This window comes from Neopelma chrysocephalum, unplaced genomic scaffold (assembly GCF_003984885.1).
Source record: "Neopelma chrysocephalum unplaced genomic scaffold, ASM398488v2 Primary Assembly neopelma1_60, whole genome shotgun sequence".
Classification (NCBI taxonomy): domain Eukaryota; kingdom Metazoa; phylum Chordata; class Aves; order Passeriformes; family Pipridae; genus Neopelma; species Neopelma chrysocephalum.
The window spans coordinates 5,526,601-5,554,376 of NW_020897715.1; the positions used below are offsets into that span (position 1 = coordinate 5,526,601).

General features: G+C 39.1%; 1 long non-coding RNA gene across 1 annotated transcript; it reads right to left on the reverse strand.

The window, feature by feature from the left end:
* Positions 1-4,169: 4,169 nt before the first annotated feature.
* On the reverse strand, positions 4,170-12,961 carry LOC113966382. Its single transcript, XR_003533803.1, has 3 exons — positions 12,881-12,961; positions 12,568-12,572; positions 4,170-4,180 (listed from the first exon to the last, which is right to left on the reverse strand). It is a non-coding gene; the product is annotated as an uncharacterized LOC113966382 (long non-coding RNA).
* Between the last annotated feature and the right edge of the window lie 14,815 nt (positions 12,962-27,776).

Genomic DNA, 27,776 nt, shown 5'->3' on the forward strand with positions numbered 1-27,776 from the left:
AAACCGACACTCTGTTGGTTTGTGTCTTTGTTTACGGGCAACAGTTTCCTTCCTTATGCTGTAGTCAATAAAGCTGAGCTAAAACAATCTTGTCATTTCCCCAGCAGCTTTCCAAGTCTTAAAGGCATTTGGTCCTGTAAGAGAACAGACATGCCACATCTGTAGAAAAAGTCTGAACCAAGATGATAAGCACTTCAGAAAAAAGAGTGAATGTGCTGCCTCATGTCATGGAGGCCAGCAATTTTAATCATAAGATTCTTTTTTTCATTCCTCAGTAGCAAGTTACAGACAACTATATTTACAGTGTATTACAATTAATTAAACAGAAGATAATTAGTGTATGACTCTTGGCTTCTATTTCATTTTTCCAGAAATTAAATTATGGTTTGCACACATATTTCAAGTTAACCACATTAACCATCCCTTCAGCCTAATTTCAAATATGATAAATGTTTGTTGGCTAAAGCTATTACCTGTGTCCCTGTGAAGATATTCCAGGTTAATGTTTGACAAGGACATTAATTAAATGTACTAGAGTGAGCCAATCAAAACTTTGGTAAAGCAGAAAAGCTAAATAGATGTTGATGAAGATATTTAGAATTACACATTATAAAAAATCAGCTGCCAAAAGCATTAAGAAAAAAACAGGGTATGGATTTTGAAGATGGCTTTTTTGCAAAAGCTCAAATCCAAACTCAAATTATTTTGTGTGGAGTTAGGCAAGATGTTAATTGAGATTTGTATCTATTAACATATACAGCTAGCTTAGTTCAGCTTCCCTAACATAGGCATCAGGTGTCATTTGAGATGTCCAAAGAATCTGAGATGTTAGCAAGTGGATGGCAGATATGAGACAAGACCTCTAGGAGACCCATGCCCTTTTGAATGGGCAGCTGGAGCCAGGTATGTCCCAAGAGCACCTCAAATGGCATCGAACGTTTGGGAACTGGATTGTGCCAAAGAACTCTGAAATTTCACTTTGCTAAAGATTACGGGAAAGATAACATTCCCTCTTTGGTTCTTGCTACAATAGAAAAAGAAACAAAAACAAAAAAAATCCAACCTTGTGTGACTGTCAATTAAAATAGTTCAAAGTTGCGTTTGAAGTCAGCTCCTTTGAAGTCTTTGGTGTTGCCTGTTGCCATAGATCCACTTTTAACCTTAAAGGGTAATGTTGCTCTCATTTAAGGCAATGGCAGGACTTCCCTTTGATCCTTTCAAGAGCTCTTTTGAGATACAACACTAATTACAGATATTAGCGGCAGGGTATATGGTTACTGCACTTGTTTGGCACAGGGTGTGAAGGCACTAGGGTTAGTGGGGGAGAGTGGAATGCCTTGCTGAAGAGCTGAAAGACAAACCCCATATGGAGAAAGGAAGAGAATGGAGCAGGCTTTTTTGCTCAGTGGGAATATCTTACAAAGGACAGGAAACTCTTCCACAGACCAAAAGTACCCACAAATTTTTGACCTAGCTAAAGGCTGCTGAAGTTTTCTATTATGCTTTTTTCTTTGATTTCCTTTCCCTTTCTGAAAATAACAGGCTCTGTTGAAGAGAGTTAATTCCAAAAGCAGTAGCCATATATTTTCCTACGGGAGACATCTAACTTGACTAAAAGTTCTTCTGAGGTTAACTTGTAACTCTACAGGACAATTCAAGTAATGTAGTTAGACTCCTCTTTTTCTGAATTCTTGTCTGGGAGAGACTATCTTCTGCTGCTTGTTATAAAGGGAAATTGGCCACATAACTTAGCCAGAGCTAGCTGTTGCCACCATTCCTCCAGTGGTCATATCTCCTAGACATGGAACCCATACCTTTGTCATGAGCAAACAGGATCAATATGTGAAAATTATGACATCACATGCAAGCAAGCTGTCATTTCTATAGGCATCAAGCCTGTGACTTCATCCTTTTCTCTGACATTGGCAAGGCACCAGAAGCCCAAAATGTGAAACAGGCCTCTGAAATTAAGTGGTCTTAAATAGTCACTTATGGCTTAAAAGACAGCAAAGTACCCAAAATAGAAACAAACGGGATGTTCATACTTTTGTCCAAGGGTAGAGTTCCTTTATTTACCAAGCTTATTAAGAATCTTGTTCAATTCTGCAAATATTATGAATATTGAATTCCAGATCACCCAGGGAAGAGCTTTTTTTTTTTGTATTAAAATAAATGTGCACTTGTATTTGGACATCTTTGAAAGATACAAATGATGCCCTAATAAGGTGCTTCTCATGTTCAGATTTAACCAATGACACTTACAGGCCAATGAATTCAAAAAAGCACACTGCTAACATGACAGAAAAGTATACCCATAGATGAATTTCAACAAGATTTTCCGCATTGATGATCTAAACACACTAATATTAGCACAAGTGTTAGGTTTCCAGTAGAATAAACGTGACAGAATAGGCAAAACCTCACTTAATGCCATAAGTACATCACTCAGATTGTGTTTCTAATCTGTAAGTACATTACATCATTAGTCACTCAAAGGAAAGGGCAGAGTTTCCTACCCAATTCATTACAAAAGAAGAGTGACATTTAGAAGGTAGAATACGAGAAATGGGAATTGTATCTCACAGGTAAAGTTCTTTTTTTCTCATGAGAATTCTTTCATTAAAATAATAAAGACAATACTGGAATTCTGCCTCAGTAGCTGAAAATTATTAAGCCTGTTTCTTAAAGGTATAGGGCATCTAAATGGAAGAGACATTATTAGCTCCTCCTATGTAATTCATGGAAGGGAAGTTTTCTGGGTTTATTTTTGCTTTGTTTAAATACTAGCTCGTACCCTTCAATGCATATGAACAGCAAACCCCATTACAGTGTGAAAAATGTTGTAGAGAAGATGCCAGGCCAGCACTTGAAAGATTCACCACTGATCACCTTTTATTTACATGGACTAAACACTTCTGGTGTTACTAAGAGACAAATGAATGGAAAGTCTGAGCTTCTAAGGGTAAAATACAAAATGTGTGTTCACTTCTAAGAACTTGAGTATTTTTATAAACACAATAAGAAGGGGTTTTTTTTAAAAAACTAGTCCTCATCAGCATACTACTTGCCATCTCCTCCCCAAACGTGGGTCATTGTTCCACTTTCAGATAGCACTCTAACTAAGTTTGCCAGAGTGGAGATTTAAAAATGCCAAACTAGTTGCCAAGGATGGAGACAAAGGTGATCAAATCAATTTTTTTGTGACTTTAAGTGTTGAAATCTAAGCCAAACCCAGAGCATCCCTTTCGTTGCACTTGTTGCCCACATCCTGCTCCATGGTGTTTGGAGATGAATAGAATACAGAAAGCAGGATGTGAATTTCAGTGCTGACTATGGGGATGAATAGTTCATCCAACTCCTGAATGTTATACCAGGGTTTAAGAAATTAACAGCAGATAGCTGATACCCACCTACAGAGCACCAGCATTCCCTTCCCCAGAGAATATCCATATATTTGAAAAGTGATTCCACAGAGCAAGTTGTGGGTCCTTAGAACTAAAGGGTCAGCCAGACATCCATAGTTTGGCTTTGGATTTGGTTCATAGCAACTCGGAAACTTATCTGAGATTTAACACTGTGGTGCATCGGGTGCTTACTATAACAAGTTTTCTACTACAAACTTTAAACCTCTTGGAACAATGAAAAATAACAGCCCACCCATGGCTACCCCACTGCTGTGATTTTTTTGTGCCAAAATTTAGTTTAGTTTTGCCTTGACACTGTTTTTTCTGAAGTTGTCTGGACTCATTGCCATAGGAATAAAACACAAATTGAGAAGAGCTGTTTCACTGTACGCCAGTAACATCATGAAGCTAAAGCTGTACAAGAAACAAGGATGACACAGCGAGTTTGTTTTCACTTGGAATTTAATTATTTCCTTATTTTTGGCTAGAGGTGCAGATAATTTAACCAACCTTGGCTTCCCAGCTACCCAGGAGCAGGTGCCAGCCCTGCTGCTTCACTGATGTAACTGGCTTCACCTGCTGGTGACAGGGCATGGCTGCATGGAGAGACAATCCAAGGGAAGGGATGAGGGAGACCCAGGAAGGGCCCCTCACTTCTTGCAGCTTTAGTGTCACTTAAACTTTTTATTACCATTCATTTCTTTAAGACAAAGCCAACCTCTGAAGAGGGGGGGGAGGAACTTTGATTTATATGGCCTTGATAGAGCTCTTCCAATCTATATTACTTGGCCAAAAATCACAGTTTTTCTATGGCAGATGCTTATCACTAATGTGCTAAACTGAGACTTCTGTTACAAGGATGATCTTCCTGGGCACAGAGGTGAGGCTGACATGTCCAGTAGTTCCCAGGGTCCTCCTTTCTACCTTTTAAAAGATGGGTACAATGTATTCCTTTCTCCAGTCATGTGGGATTTCACCTGACTGCTGTGACTTTTCAAATACCATGAGCAAACAAGAAAGATGAGAGGGACTTTTTACGAGGGCATGTAGTGATAGGATGAGGGGGAATGGCTTAAAAACTGAAAGAGAGTAGGTTTAGATTAGATGGTAGCAAGAAATTCTTTACTGTGAGGGTCATGAGGCACTGACACAGGTTGCCCAGAGAAGCTGTGGATGCCCCGTCCCTGGAAGTGTTCAAGGCCAGGTTGGATGGAGCTCGGAGCAATCTGATCTATTGGAAGGTGTCTCTATCTATAACAGGGGGGTTGGAACAAAACTGAGCTTTTAGGTGCCTTCCAACCCAAACCATTCTACAATACTATGATTCAAGACAACTGGAAAAAAGTCCAGCAGTGTGTGTGCTTGCTTTGAACAGACTGCCCTCTGAAGTTGACAGGAGGCATTTCTTTAATTAATAACCAGGATTTATGATACAAAAAGGCAAAACTGACTATTTGTACTGAATAGAGAATTCTTTTGGGCTAAGGTCAGCAGAGCTACTTGTTGACTGGAGGGAAGTACCATCTATGGAAAACTGGTTTGGGTGAGAACTACCATGCTATGGCTTTATATATATCTTTCTTCCATAATTTATTTTTAAACCCTTTTGAACTCCTGTTCATATGTCAAGCTAATAGGACAATTCCTAGCTCACATAGAGCCTACTGAGACAAAGTGTTTAACAGCGTGCTATTACTTTTCAGTGTCTCAGTGCTTTGCAAAATTAAGTCCTAGAAGGATTCTGATTTTGTCAAATACACAAACCTGTCTTCCTTTTTAGTCCCACACATGTCCGTATATGGTTAGAAATGGGATTAGACATTGCCAGATGACTCATTTTAACAACTTCTAGGACAAAAGCATAACAGCATCAGGTTATAATTCTGATTTCCTGAATCTAATCATGAAAAGGAAGTGGTTTATGCAAATCATCTTCCTACTGGAAATTACAGAATAACTCCTGAAGAGCTGGGGGACGTTAAACAAAGGGTGGAACACTGAAACAGTACAATTTGTATGATGCCAAAAGGAAGGAAATGCAGCAGTTCTGGAGGGTTTTTTTGGAGTAGGAGGGATTAATTCTTCCTGTCAACTCCCTCGCCCCTTTTTAAACATCATTAATACCTTTACCAGTAAAGCGGGGTCCTTAAATATTTTCAGAACTGTCACAATCAGCCTGTCTCTAACTCACATGGGTTTATGTAGGGCTTGAAAAACAGAAGGCTATAAATCTGCTTTTTAAACATACCTTTGAGGACAAGTACACATTATGTCCCCCCTTTCCCACCCTTGCCCCCACCAAAGATAAGGAAATACTTTAAATTGGAAAAGACAGAACAAAAGGAGAAGGCCAGAAGAATTATGTCAGTACTTTTTCTTTAAAGCATCAAAAATCAGAATATCCAGGAAAACATCTGTATGAAAATATATAAGTTAATCGGCAATGACTCACTAACCAGTTAAAATTGCACACTATTATAAGAAAAAGGCTTTTCAAATTTAGCTTAAACCATGTGAAAATGAAAAATGGACTCTTCTTAAAAAAAAAAAGTCTAGATTCCATAACATGCATTTTTATACAGACAAATTAAGAGAAACTCAATAAAAGGGCCCACTAAAATGAAAAGATGGTGTTTAAGTCAGCATAAGTGTCCTGCCCTGGCCTTGTCTCTCTCCCAAAATCTGAATGAGTATTGAGGAGTTACAACCACACAAATACATACTTGGTCTGCCAGCAGGAAACACTTTTAATGGCATTCACATTCCCATTAGTGAAATTATAGAGCTGTGTAATCTGCTCTCTCCGTAGTTATTTTTTATTATTATTATTTTGGAATGTGTTCAAGGGGAAAGTAGGTCAAAACTTTTGAAGAGTGATTGGCCTACATTTTGTACACTTAGCAAATTTGGTTGCCTAAAAAATCACTGTCAGCAAAATGTTCTGGTTGCAAGGTCATCTTTACAAAGCTGCAGCAACTCAGTTTTAATGCAGGTGCGGTGGATCGCTGTTCTTCACTATATAAAATTTTAAAAAGTGTTTGATTTGAAGCAATGATTTGGATATCCCCTTTTTATAGCAAGTAAAAGAAAGAATATGAGAAAATGTGTGAACTAGAGGAGCCCTTGGAACTGGTAGCAGTAGATGTAAATGCTGCCTTATGCAACCATATGGTAGACATTATCACTTCTCTTAGTGTCTCAAGCTTGCAGCCAAAAAAGCTTCCACCATGAAGTTGTGACAACATGAAGGACTTGGGTGTACTTTTTGTCATGTGGACATGACCCAGCCATGTGCACTGGGAGCCCAGAAACCCCCCGTGTCCTGGGCTGCATCCAAAGCAGTGTGGGCAGCAGGGGAGGGAGGGGATTCTGCCCCTCTGCTCTGCTCTGCTGAGACCCCACCTGCAGTGCTGCCTCCAGCTCTGGGGTCCCAGCACAGGAAGGACATGGAGCTGTTGGAGCGAGTCCAGAGGAGGAACACCAAGATGATTAGAGGGATGGAGCACCTCTGCTATGACGGAAGGCTGAAAGAATTATGATTTTTCAGCCTGGAGAAGAGAAGGCTTCAGAGTGACCTAATTGTGGCCTTGCAGTACCTGAAAGGAAGCCTGCAAGAAAGATAGAGAGGGACTATTTACAAGGGCCTGTAGTGACAGGACAAGAGGGAATGGCTTCAAACTGAAAGAGAGTAGGTTTAGATTAGATATTAGGAAAAAATTCTTCCCTGTGAGAATGGTGAGACAATGGAACACATTACTCAGAGAAGCTGTGAATGCTCCATCCCTGAAAGTGTTTCAAATCAGGTTGGATGGAGCTCTGAGTAACCTGATCTAGTGGAAGGTGTCCCTGCCCATGGCAGAGAGGTTGGAACTAGATGATATTTAAGGTCCTTTCCAACCTAGGCCATTCTATGATAGATTTTATGCTTGTGACCATCTAATGCTGTCTACTCCTGACCAGAAATTACAGGATATCACCCAGCAATCTGAAAAGGGAAGACTGCTCATGGGCTATTGATCTCAATAATTCAAGTTCAGCTGCCACACCAGAAAAAAAATAATAAAGACACCCCAAACACATTTCCACAAAAACAACAACAACAACAAAAATGCCAAACAATGTAAAGTGTGGAGCCAAGGAGAACAAGGAAGTGATGTGAGGAGGTTTTAATACACAGGCTAGTGGTCACTGTTGTACCAGGTGAAAAGGATTCCCATTAGCCTGCTATGCAGCTCTGAAAGTAACCATGGGAACCACAAAGGCCTTGAACTCCTAGTGGCCCACAACCACACCCTTTTCCACCAAAACCAGTAGAGGGGAGCATACATTTGAAATTTTTGCAAGTAAAACAGGACCAGATAACTCCTTTCCATTTTGAGGAACTCTTCTACCTCCTTCCCCTTTTTCTCCACCACACATTGGAAGAACCCCACCCCTAACATGTTTTGGGGACAAAAACCCTGTGAAAACAATGATACTTGAACAGGTGCTTTCTGATTCCTTGTGACCTTGGGCTATGCTGTATCACACAGTGTTGATATTTTAATGTCTCTAAATCCACATTAACAGCAAACCATTTTAATAGACATTTGTCACAGCATTCAAGCATTTCAGGCAAAGCAGCGGTTGAATAGTTTCATTCAGCTACACATGGGCCACATGTGTAAGCTTATGAGCACATCACCCAAAATGGGCATGGAAGGCTTTTATTATGATGTATTTGTGCTGGATTGCTCTGCTATGCTGTGTGAAATCTTGTCAAAACCTTGAATGATGTCTGTTACTGTTTCCTGTAAAAGTATAGCTCTTGGCAAATACTGACATCATTACTGCCTCAATTCCAGCTAGACCAAACAAGGTTAAACTGCAGAAAAAACAACAAATCATCACTAGCTCCAAACTTAGGGGAAAGTCTACAAACAAACTTACTCTGTGGATTTGCTTTCCATGTAATTTCAGCAGTACAGCTGTCTGATGACAGGTCGTTTCATTAACTGCTGATTAAAAAAAAGCTTACAGAAAATGGATACACAGCCTGTGTTTAAATTTAATTCTTGCTTTTACATGCAGGAAAAGTAATTACCTACATCAGGTAAATATTTTCTGATATTGAAATGAAACACCCCTAGGACAATTGGATAATAGGAAGCCTGTTAGTAAGAGAAATATGAGGGCTGATTTGTTAGCACTCAAAAAATTACTGCCTTTACTTTGGGGTTGGAACAAATATTCTTAAGTGTAGCCAGCTTGGAGGAGAGATGGAGAACAGAGGAACATAGAGAAGTGCCAGCAGGAAATAATTTTTTTGGGAAGTCATGTTGTAGCTGAATTGGGCAGATAAAAGAAGATGATAAAACCTACTGGTTCTTTGTTGGAAATGTGGACATTTGGCCATTAATTTGTACTGATGTGAGGTGCAACTGGAAGTAGAGAGAATGTCACCCACAGTATGATTTTCACTATACCAGTTTTCACTGGCAATGAGTTTTAAACAAGTTTAAAGAGTGTACACAAAGAGTTGCAGAGTCAAGCAGCCATGCTACAGCAGGCTCTATGTCCATTAGAAAAGCATGTATCTAAAGGCTCCAGAGGTGGGAGAGTGAAAAGGGAGATTCTGAGCTCTTCTGACTGGGATCCAATGATAGGACACACAGCAACAATTCAAAGCTGTGCCAGGGGAGGTTCAGACTAGACATTCAGAAGCATTTCTTCACTTTCATTCAATTTTAATTAATACTTTAATACACTGCCATAGCAAATACCTCCCATGAAATTGGTTTAGATCATTTGTGCGGTCAGCAAATTTTTCTGGAACATAAGAACAGCCCCCGCTTCTCAAGCAGCTGTGTTGTTGCTTTCATTTTGCTGCTGGGTCCTCACTGTTACAGGGCTATGATTTCATTGAAGAGAAGCACAAAAAGAAGCCATTTACATAAATACTTGTGAGACTAGATAAGAAGTTTCTTTTGATTTGTATTCTTTCACTTACTATTATGCTTAATCATACCGATACGTGGTAATTTTCATCATTGATTGATGCTTAGCTACAATTTTCTTTTCCATGATCTCTTTTGGATCTCTTTTTGGATGATAAATCAAGGAAACTTAGGTAAACATGTGAGTTGTCTAGTGTGAGATCCTGATGTTCTGTGGAAAAACACCCTTCTAGACACAACCACAAAATATTTGTATTTACCACCTTAGCAACATCTGAAAGCATTGTCTGTTGCTGTGACTACAAAATCTGATCAAAACAGTATGGATGTAGTATTGAAACAACAGTCTACCTCTGTCGTGGCTGTTTATAGTCAACCTCTCATGATGTTTGCTCACTCTGCTGTTCTTTGCCAGCAATCCAAGACCTTGCAGCATAAAACCCCATTCCTGAGCAAATTTTAGAGAAGAATAGCTCTCCTCAGGTCCCCAGAGTCCCAAACAACTTCCTCTAGCCAGCTTATTCCTTATACCTTCCTACCAGCTCTTTCCTCCTGTCCCACTCCAAATACATTTACTTCAACCAGAAGTGTAGAGGCAAAGAAAGTAGAAATCCTATTGCTGTATGTGTTTCACTACTTATCTGGAGGAGCTTGTCAAACCTTCCAAGGCAATTACAGACCCTTGTAGTCCCACATGGGTATTCTGAAACCTAGCAGGACAGAGGGTGGCCACGCACGGAGTGTGCCTGTGATAGCACAGGAACTGACCTCACATTTGCAGAAGTGTGGGTCCATATCTGATGTACGTGACAACAAATGCCCTCAATCACCTCACAAGCAGGCAAACACAGGCCCCAGAGTGCAGTTTTGGGGTTTTTTGCATGCTGCTACTGTAGTTTGACACATTTATCAAATTTACTGTTATTTCACATGCAATAAGCTCATTCATTTTAACAGAAGACAAATAACAAAGCAAAGCATTAAAAGGAATTTTTTCTTTAGAAACTAAATCCCACTGATTTCATTTACAGAAAATGCTCAGGCATTCCGAGTTTCTTTAAATACAAAGCATACATGTTGCACATGATGTGTTGCTCCTTCTGGAATTTGCAGCCCTTACAAATTGCGCTGATACTGCCTGTGATCCTGGAGGGAACCCAAGAAGCAATTAATCAGATTTCACCCCCACTGACAGCCTGGATGCTTGCTTCATTCCTGAGGCTATGTTGCTAGAAGTTCATTTGAACAAGTCACCTCAAAACTCCATCAAAGAGTCACAGTAATTAAACTTTGCATCAGTTTGACTGTCACTGTGTAGGGCATTAACTGCACAGTTTTCTTGCAAAAACAATGCAGTTGCTGGATTACAGTTATGAAAATCTAAAAGGCAAGAGCCCAAATTATTTTAAGAAACATGAGACTAAGTGAGGAATGTGGTTTGTACAGCTGAAAATAAAGGTCAGCTATTTTGAAATTCAGTTTATGTAAATAAAATTTTTGACTTCTTTAAATTCTTCTACCTAAATTCATGTAAAAGTCAGAGAATTCAAGCGATTGCTGGTAGAAAGTCAAAATTCTTATAATTCTCTTCTAAAACTGAGCCTCAGTTTAACAAAAAAAAAATCAATTGTCTTGTTCTTTTGCCAAACAAATTTATTACTTGTGGTTAATTTTAAATAACCTTAACTGTTTTCCTATATAACATTTTAGCTTTAAGCTTCAGTAACCATGGAAAACTGAGTGAAAATTTAATTATATTCTTGAAATAGCTGTCATTGATATCCAAATATGAAGCTGGCAAAACAGTGTCAATTACTTTGACATTTTATTTGCATAGGATATTCACATTGTAGCTAAGTAGCTCACTTGATTAATTTGTGGTTTTGATATATTTAGATCTCAAAACAATATATAAATGCTTTAAACAGCACAAAAAAACTGTTCCAGAGAAGTATATATGTAGATCATGGGCAAATAATGACACCAGAAAAGAAAAATCATAAATAGCTCTGAGACAAAATGTTCAATCATTTGAACATTATATTACTATATTCTTAGCACAACTGAATGTAATAGTACTGTAAAAAACCAAAATCTAATAACATTTAAAAGTTTTCTTGAATTGTTTCACTGCAAGTCTACTAAGAAGTGAAGTAGAATCTGAAAAAGCTAAGAGGAAAAGTCTTAAGTATTCTTGTTTAAGATAAATTTGATCTAATTCAGACTAAATTTGACATTTAAAACACTTTCACTTTCTTAGAGTTCTGTGAGAGACAGTGGTATTACAGTACATGCCAGATCATGTATATGGGAAAAGCCAATATCAAGAAATTATATCTACAGTCTAGTGAGAGAAAAATACATGAACTGACTTTAAAGTCATATTGGGATGAAAGCAGCTAGGTTACTGTGGAGCTTTTGACAAAAAAATCCTTCCATGTGACCTCACTTCTCTCACCTACTACAACCCATCTATAACCAAGCTGGCTTGAAATCACTCAATTTGGTCTGCACTACTCTGTAATCAACAGCATGTCTACCTAAAACCATCATAAAATCATAGAGTGGTTTGGACTGGAAGGGACCTTAAAAATCATAAACTTCCAACACCCCTGCCAGGGGCAGGGACACCTTCCACTAGGCCAGGTTGCTCCAAGCCCCACTCAGCCTGGCCTTGAACTCTTCCAGGGATGGGGCAGTGTCTTGGTTTATAGACAATATGTGCCAGGAGGCAGGACCTCCAATGGAAAGGAAACCTCTCCCTCCAAATTATGAGCATTTGAAATTATGAGATGTTCAAGTAAAGTGTAGAAATTAATAACAGTTTTTACTAAAAATGGAGAACAAAACAAAGCAGCAAAACACAGCAACTGCAGGGGTACAGGGAGAAAATGGTCTGCCTCCCCACTCTCTCTCCTGAAAAGACTGAAGACTGCGGGTCGTGCTTGAATTTGGCTCCGATGCTGAGCTGTGTCTGACTCAGGGCTCTGCTCTGAGCGCCGGCAGCTCACGGCACTGGAGTGGCCGCTGGGTGGCTCTGGCAGGATCCAGAGATGAGACCTGATCTCTGTAACATCGATGGTGGTTGTAGCCCTGACCCTCTGAGGTGGTGGTAGAGGCCTGGCTAGTAGAAGTCCTGTGGAGTCAGAGAGGACCCTCAACCTCCCCAGTGAAGTCAGAGTGTGGTCTTTTATTGGGCTCTGGATAGGCGGAAATGCTTCTGGTACCTCCCCTGGGGCGGAGAGTTCTTCACTGGATGATTAACACTGGATCACAGGACATTTCAAGAGTCTTTGACACCTTCTAAGCACAGGTGGATCCATTATGGCCCATCAGCAGAGATGAATATCTTCAGGCCATGTGAGTGAACTGTCCTGATGCTTCCCCAAGGGGAATTATCACAGATGAGTCTTTTGTGTAAGGACAAAGAAACAACACCCAGCTGGTAGCCTGAGGTGGGAGGTGTGCACACCCTCCAAGTCATCAGCCTGCCAGTCTCTTCACAGTGGTGGAGACATTCTTCTACTAGGAGAGTACCACCCTTATCTTAAGTCCCTCCCCACAGTCTAAATTAGTAGGCATATTTGGAGAAAAGAGAAAAGGTGGATATCAGAGTCTTTGTGTAACCCAAGACAATATTGCAAAGGTGGCTAGCATGCCAAGTTATCTTGTAAAGATGTCTTACAACAGGAGACTAGAAGAACTTGGCACATCCAGGATATTAACATGAAAGCTAAGACGACAGTTAGTATACCTCTACAAATTCAACTGGAGGATAAATACCAGAGTAAATAAACAGTCTACAAGTCTCAGAAAAAGGACAACCTGAGGAGAATCCTGCACAAATTTGTGACAAATTAAACCACAATGAAAGATAGGATGAATTTTTTTATCGTAATCATAATAAGACTCTGCAGCAGCCTTTTCATATAGATAAGGGAAAAAAATCAGTTCTAAAGAAAAGTTCCCACGGCAGAGATTTCATGCTGTTAGAGGATCCTGCAACCAGAGAATTGGTCCTACTGATCCAAGAAGTTCCTCTGTAACTCAAAATTGCACCAGCTGCAGTGGTCTAAAATATCACCATTCCATCTCAAGATCTGCACCAGTTTGCCAGGTACGATTACACACAGGAATGATAAGGCTACGGTGCATTTTTTGCAGCAACATTTAATGCTAGAGATACATAAATAAACAAAAGGTAATCTGTTTCTGCAAACTGATCTCAGACATGATTGCTGAACTCAGAAAATGCCACTCAGAAAGGATACCTTGCAGTCATCATTGTGAGTTCTCTAAAATCTTTGACTCTATGCACATAGACACTCATAGTGCTAACAATGTTTGGGTAACATCTGGAAGAGTCCTGAAAACAGGGGGGATTGCTGCTATGAAAATCTTTTGTGTTACCATATCCTCAGTACTGTCTCCTTCTTTCCATGTCTGAAAGGGACTTAGAGAAGGGCAAGTACAAAGGTCAAGGAGGCACTGAAAAACCTGGGACTTCAGTTTAAAGAAAAGGATGAGGAAGGAGGATATAACTGAAGTCTAAAAAGAAATCTTGAAGTTTTCAGATACAGTGAACCCAAGAATTATTAACCAAATCCAGCAAACTGGAAATCCCCTGACAAATCTAATAAGATATTTAAATAGATCAAAGAAACTAGTTTACAGAGCAGATACTGAAACTCTGGGACTTGCTGCCTCTGGAAACAATTATTATCAGCAGGTTCAAAGAGGGGTTAGACAAATTCATGACCACTAGTTCCAGAAACAGAAACTAATGGGATAGGAAGCAAGAAACCCTTTAGTAGCCCTGATACAACCAGGATTGCAGACATGCAAGGTAGACTGCAGAAAGTGGTCTATATACTCACATACACTCCCAAAACATATCACCTCTTGCTCCACCTAAATCAAACAGAGATTAACAGCAGTCTGATTCAGTGTGGCATTTCTTATTATGTGCTCCTTGTAGCCATTTCATATTATAAGGTCTGGCCTATATGCTAAAAATAGTCAAATTATTTAGTCAGTGGCCTGTGTTCCCCATGTAGGAAACACTCAATGACCGGCAAAGTGCTCAGAGACTGGAACAAAACCTACTTCAGGATGTACACCTGAGCAGGCTTCACAACTCAGTGGCTGCCTGTTCAGTTCCTTGGCAGGGACCTTGACATCAGTCAAGTTTCTGACCTAATCTGAAATCATGTTTTTATGGTAAAAACTGGACACCAGTCAATATCTTACTCAACTTAAACTGTTGAGTTTGTACTATGAAAAATAGAGTGCTCTCCTAGTTAAAACATGAGATTAGGAATAGAGATGGTAGTTGCTGGAGGCCTTGGTTGTTTCCCTGAACCCAGGCATTCAACTGCCTCTTTTCTTCAGCTGTTAAAAGAATATCTGAAATCCATCATAATTTTTCAGCTGAAGTACACAATGTACTTTTTTGCTGCTGTCTCTGGATAAAATAAACCCAGGCAAAGAGTGCATGGCCATGGGCCAGTCTCTCCCTCAAGGTAGGTGTGCAGTTTACTCTTTGTAATTGTTACACATGGGTTTGTGTTTGTGAAATTGCAGCTCATCTGACCAGGTGCATATTGGATGTATTGAAAACACATATTGTGTTATTTTTGTTTACTTTCCAGTAATATTGAAGTATATGTCCAAAACACTAAAGGTTGGTTTAAGGAACTGGGCACAGTCCGTATGTATAAACTTGACAGTGGTTCAACTACAAAAATATTCTTGGTTCCCACGCCATTACATAATCTGACAAAATTATTGATGACCACCACGTAGACCAACAGATCATTTCCCATCATTTCAGAGGCATTCTGAAGAACAAATCAGAAGAGGTGAGTTTTCTCAGTGACAATTATCTTATTTTTAACTTCTGACATGGTTTCTTGAAACTCTCTTTGACAGAAGCAGAAGTTCCGCTTCCTGCTAACTAGGCTAAGAAAAATTACATAGTTGTCTTGCTTCCTGCTGCAAATCACTAAGGAAGTGGTTTGTAAAACAAAAAAAAATTGCCAAATATTTACAAATAGTTTTAGTGATTAGCTAATGGAAATAGGTTTATTGAGTTCTTTATGAATCTTCACTGTTGGTTTTGATTATGATCTTCCAAGTTGGTTATCCAGATAGGTACTCTTTTTTAAGGATACAGTCCACAGTTTTTCCATTTGAAATGAAAATAATTCCTTGAGACGAATAGACAGACTTTGTGTGTTAGAGCATGACAAGTATTGTGTGGACACGAAGGAAAGGGTGGAGTGCTCCATAACTTGTCCCACATATACTTGTCTGTGTCTGCCTGTTGTATTGGACACAGCACATTTATGCATAAAGCATTGACATAAAGCATTGAAAAAAAATTAAAAATAAAAAAATCTTATCACATTGCAATAGATCTATCTTCAGTTAATAAGATATCAACAACAAAATACTGGCTTTTCTAGTCAAGCAGACAAACACATAGAAGGGAAACTTGTCTTAAGTCAGGCACTGGACCAGGAAAATTAAATTCAGTTATACCTTGGCAGTAGATGTCAAAAATGCTTGAACAAGTCTTCCACTGCTTCAGTTCCTCACCTGTTAAATGAGATTGAAAAATCTCCATCTCACAACCATGTCAGAAATTTTCTTAAATTTCTGCAAAGCAAAGGTACCACAGCATTGGGAAATTGCTAAATCAATTGAATTGAAGTCAGATTGAACAAACAAGATCTGCCACCAGAGTGTTACCACATCTGAACTACTTGTTATACAAAGAGTTTATCTCCACAGTCAGGAAACTCACCGGGTTTTCAGCTACAGAGGTTCTCCTGCCAATGCCACAGAACTCATGGTTATAATATTGTGTTAAAAGGGCACAGCACTAAATGTCAGTGCAATGCCATTGGCTCAGCACAAAGCGGTACAACACAAGCAGGCATCTTTCAGGTTGTTTCTGTAGATACAAGAGGCAGATTTTCAATTCACGGAACACTGTTGAGACCCAGAATCTTAAAAGACATCTGCACCTTCAAAGGTCTCCCTTTGGACGACTCCTTTGGGGGAAAGGGAGTGATGTAATAGTTCAGTGAGTCAGCCATAACTTTGTGATGGATGTATATGTACATGTATAATGAGCTCCCCAAGGAGAACCAGAACACTTTAAAACTCAAAATAGTCTAGGAGACTGGAGTACTTGAACTGAATACGTGTGAGGGCTGAATTTCTTAGCCTGGGCAAATGCAGTGTTAATGAGAATAGTGGGAAGCCAACACAGAGCTGGTGACCTCAGGGAAAACTACAACCAAAATGAATTGAAAATGTGGGAAGCAAGAAATAGTTCAAAAAGAGATGAACCAGATCCTTAACTGAGGGGAATCATCATCATCATCAGACTGAAGGATCTGGCTGGGTTAATGTATACATGATGTAGATCAATCTGCAGGCTGGCAGCTGGAGGTCACGCAGTGGCACTTACCATTGACTCATTGTGTCTTGGCCAAGGAATTTGAAGAAGAACTGGGAACAATAGCAGAGCAACATAAGAACTGATCCACCTTCATTTTATCCAATACCTACATAAATCATGGTTGTTGAAGCGAGTGGTATTTAGTTACTTGCAGATTGACAGAGCCTGGCAAAAAACACCAAGGAGATTGCTCTTTCACATATTGTCTCCCACTTGTGACTGAGCCTCAGCTTCCCCAAAATGAACTGTGTCAGCAGCTAGTGTATCAGAAAATTACAGTGATCATGAGAATCACATGCTGCTCTGAATTCATCTTGAAGCTGTATTCCCCTCTGGATTGTGCCCAGGAAAGACTGGTGCTTAGGAGGAACAAAAGGAGTCCTTCAGGTCTGTTTGCAAGACCCTTTGTGGTGGTAACCACTCCAGCAAGAAGGAGATGACAGCTCCAGGCAAAGGAGAATGAAGGAGCCACCTTCCTGCTCAGCAACCTTCGGAACTATCTCCTCTGCTGTGATCAGTCTGTCATTGCTGCTCACAGCTGGCAATTTTATTTTAGGGAATAAGCCAATGGCCAACCAAGACCAAGACCAAGACCAAATTATTCACAGAGCAGGACAAAATCCTGATTTTCTCTAATTCCCACAGCCTCAGTCAAACCATCACACTCTGACTGTAATTCACCTTCCTTGTCAACAGTACCTTAATTAATATAAGTTATTGCAAGGATTAGAAATAGGCATTCAGTAATTAAATGCACATCACATTAATCAGCAGCCTGTTGGAAAACTTTTCAAAAAAGTTACAGGCAAGTTAAAGTGGCATGGACAGATACAGTTCCCATTTGCAAATTACTGCTACTTCGACCTAGTACTTATATACAAAGCCTGTCAAGTTTGCATAGTTACAAAGTTAGCAAATTTGTCCCCCTCCAAAATGGCCAGTTAAATACAGCAGTAATGGATCTTATTGAAAGTTCTTCCTAGTATGAGGGTATCAATAGCCATATATATATTTATATATATTTATATATTTATATATATATATATATAATTTCAATTTATGTGGTCTGTACATAATGCATTTTACCTTTTCAATTACCCTGTAAAAATCCTTAATGGAGAAGTATTGTTATATTTATGGATAACCATTCTTAGCCCACTCAGTTGTTACCATCTATTTTTAGATTCTACCGTGTTCTTGAGCCAGAACATGTCTGAACTTTTTCTATTCTTTTTTAAACTCCAAATCATATTTTTCTATGTGCCAATTCCAGCACTAGAGATTTGTTCTATATTTTGCATTGAAATTACCTAACTAATAATGAAAATGTCCCATCCTCTGACTTAGCCTGTTGCTTTGTTTTGGAAAATGCAGCTCAGCTTCTGAGGGATGGAGAGTATTTGCCCCTTTTTTCATAATAACTAAAAATCACAGAGAATAAATGCAAAATCCTGAAGGAAAGAGTTAAAATCACAGGAGAAGCAAATATCAAGTAAAGCATAAGAAAAACCCTGTGTTTCTGTGCCCCTAGATGAATGAAATCCCTCCCTCTTGCAAACAAAAGCAATAGGGGTTTTGTCCAAAACTTTCTCTCCAAACATCCTATCATTCCATATGTCTCACCCTTTACGTGGTCAGGGGAAAAAAGGAGATGTACAGAACTGTATCATTACGTGCAAGCTAAAGTCACTCCTTGAACTTCGCCAAGTGTGAGGAACTATAAAATTTCTGTAAGAGAGGATGTGTAAGAGAGTAGCTGTTAAGTAAGTCACCATAAGCATTTCATTGTTTAGGAAAAACACTGGACACCAGTGTACTATTTCAATAAAACCTATGATTTTTCCTGCAAACCAGGTCTTGTGCATCAGAGTGGGAATTACTTTCCTAGAGGTTAATGGCATTTATTACCATCTTGAGCTGAAATATACCCACCAGTAGAACATTAAAAAATATATGTTTTCAAGGCATTGAAATACCTAATGGCAGGGAGGAAGCAGAGGGGTATTATCTCTGGGCCCAAATTATGTTGAATACTGTCATGAGCAATCTGAGCTAATTTTTCAATTCTAGAAGACTGCGGATGCAGAAGTAAGCAACTAGAGCAGCCAGTAGCAGCAAAATATTCTAACTAAACCGTGGCCATATATGAGCCCTGACTGCTCTCTCTCAATTTCTTTTGCACTTTCCCAACTGGAGTGTCACCGGGGGTTCAGTTTTGCTCTTCCTCCGTGAGCTTCTGCCTCGAGATGTCCAACTGAAAATACCAGATATGCCTCCTGCCATCATCCCTGTTAAATTATCTCCATGGCAAACACGAAATATCACTCTGGATCAGAAAATGTCATGGCCATCACAAAGTCTCTGTTTCTTCCTTGATTGTTTTCAGGGACCTAATCTTCAAACTACCTTTTTTTTCTCCTCTGAATTTCTATTTGAGATACATAAGAGTCCCAGAATACTCTTGCTTTTCTTCTTTTCTTTTACATCCTATTAATACTCAGGCTATTGTCACTGTCTTTCAAAACCTGGAGAAAAAAAAGCTTTTCTATGTATTTACATGTCTCTCATATGTCAAAATATGTTTGTTCAGTGCATTAACATATATAAAGCTGAACGTGAAAGCAAACACCAAAATATTACTCAGAACGTGTTTTCACAGTGCTATAATATGCCTTGATTAAATATCAAAAGATTTATAGATATCTGGAAAAAGTAGAAAGCTTTAAAATAAAGAAGTTTAAAGCCTGAGGTATATCTGATGAGTTTAGGTAGTTATGTCTGAAAATTAAGCCTTAGTCTTCTGCAAGTCACATAACTAAAGCCACTTTGTATTTCAGTCCCACAAAGAACTAAATAATTCACTGGCTACTGTCCTGCAAAGTAATTTCCTCTCTTTGTTTTCCGTACTTGAATTTTCATATCTTTTCCAACATTTTGTGCTTCGAATGAGTCAAGTCTGGCAATTTTTTCCAGAATGGCCCTTTTTTTTCCATAGATACAGTCTTTATTATCCTCCTTGACTCCGTCTAACACAGATTGCCTGTCAGTGCTCTCATAAATTATTATTTTGTACAATTTTATAACCGGTGACTAAAAAGGATCAAATGAGACAATTTGTGCTAAATTAACAGGTATTGTGGAAGAATAGAAACATCTGTTTAAATTTTTGAATGTAGCTAACACATACGTGGAAAACATAGCAAAAAACCCTGCTTGTTTATCAGTTTTAATTATTCTGCAGAGAAATGAAATTCAACATGTATTCAACTCTTATAATTGGTCCTGCCAATTAAGCCAGGATTCTTCTAGCCAGGATTGTTTCTATCCAGATATCATGTACTATAGAGAGTTCTGCATATATGGTGTATCTCTGTTAGCAGAGAATGCTATGGCTAATTTTTAAACCAATTTCACTGCAGGACCCTTGTGTTGCTATCCTTCTATTACTTGTTTATCAAGGTGATAAACGGAGAGGAAATAATCCAGTAGCAGGTCCCAGACATTATAATTGGAAAGAACTATTCTCAGATTAGGTCTGCAAGAAAAATTACTGGAAATACTGTGATTTGTAGATTGTGTCACCAATAGCCCAAATAAGAGGTAAAGGATGAGCAATTCATCCTTACAGAGAGCACAGCCAAGGGTCAAGCAAAGGTTTCTATTTTCAGGAAGATACATTTTTAGTGTAGACCAAAAGAGACAGGAACAGAGAAAGAAACAATCTGTTCATGTCAAAACAGAGGGACTTTGTGACTGCCCAAATGAAAAGTCAAGGTGAGAGGAGAAAGACTAGGATACAAATCATTATCTATCACTTCATTGTTTATATTGTTCAAAAAGCAAAGGAAGACAGTTTTGAATTTCTACAGAGCTGGTACAGGAAACCAGTACTTTCCCATTTCTAGAGTAATTTGGTCAATTTACTTGCCAGCTGCCCCCTGCAAAGAAGGGAAAACTCTTATTTAATAAAGTTGCTATTTTTCATCCCAAAGCTTCTCCTGTCCCAGTGAGTCAGTGTTGTCCACTAAGAAGACATTACAACCTCTTCTGTCCCATACAGCATCTCTGTCTGTAGCTTCTAGTTACATTACAAACAGCCTGACCATGGCTGAGGAGGACATTCCAGATCCAAAGAACTCCGTGGGAATTTTGTCACTTGTTGCAGCAGGGGCTGGAAATTATCCTGAAATCTTTTAACCCCAAATGTTTTTGTCCAGTTTCACCTTCAGCCTGTCCTAAGAGGCAGAAATTTGTCATCTCTGACTACTACTGGAGTTGCTGCCTTAGCAGACAGAAGGCTGACCACATCCCAGAGGGTTCTGTCAATTCAGAACAGAGCTGGCACACACTAAAATAGTATCAGCACCCCTTCTCATGCTTCTCCTTAACACAGAAGGACTTGATTGTCATGAATCCTGCAAGTTTCACAAGTAATGAAATGCTGACTGAATTTAACTGCTGGGTTTTTTTCCAAAATTTCCCTCCCTCAGTGAAACAACAGAAAATCCTTCCACTAGTTAATGCTGTTATGGGGAGCTACTGGCCTTTTATTGCCTCTGGGATGAAGTTCACCACATAGTAAACGCCTTGTGTTGCAGAACCACAGACAGCTGAGGCTGGAAGGCACGTCTTAAGATCATCTAGTCCAATTCCTCTGCTGAAGAAGGATCAGACAGAGCAGGCTGCCCAAGATTGTGTCCAGTTGTGTTTTGAGTATCTCCTGAAGTAAAAAAAAGGGATTCAGAGCACCACGGTATAAATCCCACAGTGTATCTAGACACTTGGTTTTGAGTTAGATTTCTAATCCCATTTTTCTAAGCAAATGGGAGAAATCTGGGTAAGATTCACCTCCTCTGAAGAACTGCCTCTTACACAACTCAAAGGTTTCAACAGAGATTAGTTTATCTAGTGACACACTGACCTTTTTTTGTTTGGGCCTTTTTTGAAATATTTTGCATGAGTGATAAACACATCCTTATACCTAAAGTTGTTCCTTCTTCATAAACAAATAATAGAGATAAACAGGAGATTTTGGGTTATTAATATTATTGCCCTAAAAGATGCTGTTGCAGTTTTGGGAATTATTAATGTTCTGAGCTTTGAAGATATTCACATCATTTCAACTCTGTGTTGGAAATTATGTATGCTTTGAAGAGTGATAAGTGACATGGGATATTTAATCTGATTTTCCCAGCATGTGTTACAATAAAATTAGTAAGAGATACCTCTGCCTAAATTAAGGTGCCAATGAGACTATGTGACAAATTCAATAATATGGATTTTTATTTAACAGTGAATGTGAGGTAGAAAGATAGAAAGAAATAGAAAAGAGAGGAGAGGGGGAGAGAGAGATATCAAACAGAATACAGTCACCACCTGTGGATGCAGCAGTGTTGTCCTTCTTCACCCTGGATCTCTCTGTGGTAGGGGGTTCTGAGGTTGTGCAAAACTTTTCATTATTTATGTATCTTAGCAAAAAACCAAATTAATGTTCATTGATTACACAGTTCTCTTATTCCATTGGTTAAATGATTCCCTTGCTTGTAATGCTAATTAGCCCTCATGCCCAGTCTTTCTCTTCTTTTGAGTCAGTGGGTTTCCTGAGTCGGTGGCCATGAGTCCATAAGTGCAATCTCTCCTTGCCAGAATTACCCAGCTGGAGCTGATTTCAGCACAGTTGCTGAGTTGGCTTTCCTTGTGGCCCACAAATTCTGCATTCTTTGTGCCCATTATCAGTGATACATTCTTCTCCCCAAGCTTTGTTAACCTCCTCTTAGGTCTGAGATCAAACCCAGTCAATAGTACCACCTTTATCTTATCTCAAGTTCCTGCTGTGATGGCTTATTTTATAGTCCAAGTTGCAGGTATCCATGGAGGCACATTCCAGGGGGCTTCAGTAGTTGTTGGTGGTCACAGATGGCATCTGTCCCAAAACTTGGGGTGATCTTTGTTTGACCGGAGATATGAATATGAGCAGTTGCTTCTTTACACCGTTTACTACAGTGGGAATTTTTGTTTGGATGTGTTACCCAGGATGTGCTGACCAGACCTCACCTGCACCAGGCCTGCACTCACTGCCTTTCTGTTACTCCCATCTGTACTTTTCTCATGACACAGTCATTCTGTGGTCTTCACAGTGTCTGAGACAGGCAACTGTGCTATTTAACTCTTTATAGGTAGGTATAGCATGTAGGTATTCAGATTTAGGGAGTTTCTTTCAGCATTTCTACTCTCCCATTCAAAATTGAGTTTTAAAACTTTGTGTCAACAAAATGTCAGGCAATAAGAGTCAAATAGAGATTTTAATCCTACTTTGTGAGAGTATCTCTCACTTGTGGGTAAAGGTTGCTGTTCTTTGATTCAATTTCCAGCTATGGTGAAATTCCTGAAGAATCCTCTGCCACTTAAAAAAATTACACTGGTACTAGTTGATTTCATGCTCTACAGTTATGCAACTATTTTATACTAGATAAGTCCTCCTTCAAATCTTCAGAATTCTCTTATGTAAAATATTAATATAGCAACTACTACTGAAAATCCATGAAGTTTCCACTATCTTAAAGGTACTCCAGAAGTACTTTTGATGATTCGAAATTATCATCCTGATTTTAATATCTTGCAGCTCCCTGACTGACTTAGTCATCTCTTCACAGCAGTCTGTCAGCCAAGAAATGTCTAGGCCAAGTTCATTACATGGTGTTGGGGAAACCACAGCAAAGCCCAGGATGTATGTGTTGTGCCTTCAGAGGGACAGCTGCATAGGTTGGCATCTAAATATAGCAACCAGGGTGATTAGGACTGCTGACAGAGCTGGAGTGTATCTAGTCTCCTTGATCTCATATTCTCTTTATAGGCAAAAGATTGCCAAAGTCATCAAGCCACCAGTCAAGTCAATGTAGAAAAAGAGTACTTCCCTGGGAATCCAGTGATTTTGAGATGGAGTTAGAAACTTTTGTAGTTTAAGTTTGAGTGTCTTTCCACATATAGTCTGTACTCCCTGGACTTCCTCTTCTCCTCCTCCTACACTTTTTTCTCACGGATTTTGAACTGAAAGTAGGTGATGCTTTATGTAGATGTTTATGCAACCATAAGCAAAATTAAAACATTGCATAAATCATTATGAAGCTCATGGACTGCAAAAGAAAGAAAAGTTTTCACAGGATCCCAAAGGAACCAAACACCATGGGGCAAAAAAATGTAACAGAAGCAGCCACTGGTGTCCTTTAAGTTCCTTATTATAAATCTGTACATGCAACTCAGTAGAAGTATATTTTAGAGCAGAGATAACAGGTTCTGTGGCCATGCTTTGTCTCTTTCAGCTCTGCCTTTCAGACCCTTCTCTTTCCACTTTGGCCTATCGCCATACCTGTGCCCTTTTCTCCTCATGTCCTTCTCCATATTTCAGCATTACTTTAAATTCAGTTGTTGATGTGCAGTATCATGAACCAAAGCCTGATCTCATGGAAGTGGGTGGTTGCTGTGCAACTGCCCTTTAAGGAATGATTTGGTCTTGACTTCATTGCTTATTGTTTCTCCAGTATGAAAAAACATGGTATTTTTATCGTTGTCTCTCTGAGAGCATAATGAGCAATTTTGTGACATGGGCATTATATTTATAGTCATAAAGACAAACTCATACTTCAGCTGCTGCCAAGTAACACTGTAATGTTCATGTTTTCTTGCTGAGCAAAATTTCACCTGTCTTTCCAAATTTCTCCCTTCACTGATTTTCTGTCACAGTCTCCAATTCCTCCTTTTACTTTGGCTTCTAGTTCTGAAGACAAGAAATCCAAATATGTTGGATTAAAAGTTTTAATGGAAAATGCTTTTTTAATAGCATATTTTTCCATTTAATGTGAAATGCTTCTTTTCACAGTTGAAAGGTTGTAGAGATATCTGATTTTAAAGACAACTCCCTTCATTTACAACAAGATAAAACAAAGAAGAAAACAGATGTTTCAGACACTTTGGAACAACAAAAAACCAAACAACACTTCCTTTAGTTATTAAAAATCAGTTATGTAGAAAAAAGTCCCCTATTTGGAACAAATAAAAACCCCACTACAGTTTCTTTTGTTATTCAAAATCAGTTATTTAGTTATTTAAAAAGTCAGATTTCCATATATAGAAATTGTGCAGCTTTAAGTTTCTCTGTCTTCTTTCTTCATATCCGGATAAAACTGTCAATTCGTCTTCTTGGATGAAATTATTCATCCCTCCCCTCTCTACTGTGAAAACACGTGCCCCTTTTACAAGCCAAGTGTTTCCCTGACTCATTCTTTTCCTGCATCACCACATCACACTTGGTTCCTCTCATTTTCCCTGTTCACTTATTTCTTAGCAGTTTTGGGGAACTTTGATTAATTCTTTGATAGTGGTATTATAAAAAAATTAAATACAAAATCTTCTAGCAAAGTGACAACAGCAAAGAAGCATTTATAGTTTATATGACATTTTCATGGCAGGCATCTAATCACAATCGCATAAAGTATGTGAGGAATAGATATACACATGCACACTGCTGAATAGATATACACATGCACACCAGATGAAGATAGATGAAACATATCCCACCAGAGTAAATTATAGGGCTCCACTGTGTATTAACAGTGACTTGGAAGACAAACATCATCTCTCCGAACGTCCCATTCTTCCTTCTTCCTCCCCTAGCTTGTATTGCTGAGCATGACGCCATACAGTATGGGATATCCCCGGGTCAGCTGGGGTCACCTGTGCCAGCTGTGCCCCTTCCCAACTCCTTGTGCACCCCCGGCCCCCGCAGTGGTGGGTGAGAAGTAGAAAAGGCCTTTACTCTATGCAACAACTGCTCAACAACAACCAAGTGATCCCTGAATTATCAACACAAATCCAAAACACAGCACAAATCCAAAACACAGCCCCATACCAGTTACTGTGAAGAAACCTGACTCTACCCCAGACAAATCCTGCACATTGAAACATTAGTGATAACTACAGTCTGCAGTGGTTGCAATGTGTATTTTAGCAAAGACAGATTAAAGGATTCCTGTTTAGGACCTTAACGCAAAGCCCATGGGAGTGAAGTTGGTTTTGTTCACTTCAGACCTCTCTGATGTGTGAGAGGAATCCAACACTCACAACAGCCTTCTCATCACAGCTTAAGCTGGGTCAAGAGCCCTTCTTTGCAGCTGCAAAAGTGGTGTGAGACTGGAATCAGGCTTGAGTCAGAGACTTCTTTCTTTCACACATTAGTAAGCATGCCATACACTTCTTTTCAGACAGAAAGTTTCCAAATGGTACCTTCACATGGTATTCCCATTGCACAATATCTTGGAAAACACAATGAAGTAGGACGAAGTTTATTAATATTCTATGCAATACATATGTCACAATGACTTGCATTAGTATCCAGTCACAACAGCAGGATAATAATTTCACTTTGTCCTCTGAATAGTTCTGTACTTTCTTTATTAGGAAATACAATTTATTGTCTTCAATGGAATTTGGATTAGGGCTAAAACTATTCCAGAGCAGTAGATCTTACACCCTGTGCATATTTAAATATAGATTTATTATTTTTATTCACAGACATATATACACAATTTTTTTATATAAATATATATGACCCTATTAGCTCTGAGCATGGGTTAGGTTTCTCTGGTTAAATAAATTAAGAAAAAATTAAGAAACTGTAATAAAAACAACAGGTTTCAATTCTGCTTCTGGATCCAGCAGCTAGACCATGGTCCTACCAAGGGCATCTCAGAGGGCAATGGAGTCAAGCCATAAATATCTTTAGGAGATCATCATGACAATGATGGTGACACTGATCCATGGATCTTAGCAAGGAGTCAAGTTGCCCTGAAGAAAAGCCATAGAAACAGGACTATGATTGACCTCTGTAAGGAGAAAATATCAGAATAGCAGGATCAGATCAGCATTTCTACATCATCCAAGCAAGGAGTTTTCAATTGTGGTTACTGGCACTTGTACAAGAGCGTGCAGTGATAAAATGAGTCTTTGTTTTAAACATACCAACTTCTTATTCTCTTTCAACCTCAGAACATTTTTTTCTGATGGGTCATTGTTACAGTGCTACATGGATTAGCTTCTGTCTGAATAAAATACAGTAGTTTTTTTAACTATACACCACAAATTGCATACATACATAGAAAGAGGAATGTGGCTCATGACTGTCTTAGTGGCCTCCAGACCTTCACTATGGTTTTTCTGACTAAATCATAACAAAGAACAGGAAAAAGAAAGAACAATGCTCAACCTACAGAAAAATCCTGATTCTATTCTGAACTAGATACAGGATTTTTGCCCCCAAATACAGGGCTAAAACTATATTGCTGTATTTTGGTTCACTCTTCTAATGGGACTAATTTAATACTACATGGTAGAATGGGGATGGGACTCAATGGAGTACAATTTAGATGGGACTCTGAACAACCTGGTCTACTGGAAAGTGTCTCTGTCTACGTCAGGGAGGTTGGAACAAGATGGTCTTTAAGGTCCCTTCCAACTCCAAACCATTCTATCATTCTATGCTACGAATATTTTCTGCACGCAGAGGAGCTCTAACATAAAATCCACACCCAATTCAGTAACAAGGAAGGAAAGGAAATTTATAGCTTAAGAAAAGAAACACTTCTGAACATGTTCAGTTTTTAATCTTTGATTTGCAATGTGTCTGGCCCCTGTTAAGAGCAACAGGAGGATTTCAGCTGGGAAGGTGTGTAAGGACGGTGGAAGGTGCAAGGTCCCAGTGAGAGCAGAACCCATGTCCCAGCTCATTGATATCTCACCCTGATCACTTTTCCAGCGACAGTGAGTACAGCTCTGTCTTACCTCATGAAACTGCACCAAAGGCATTAAAACTACTAGTCTTCAATGGAAAAAAATACAGTAGGCAGAGTGCAATTAATATCCATTTCTCTTTTTATCTGCTCTTGGGAGACAACCTGAGAAAGAAAATTGCAA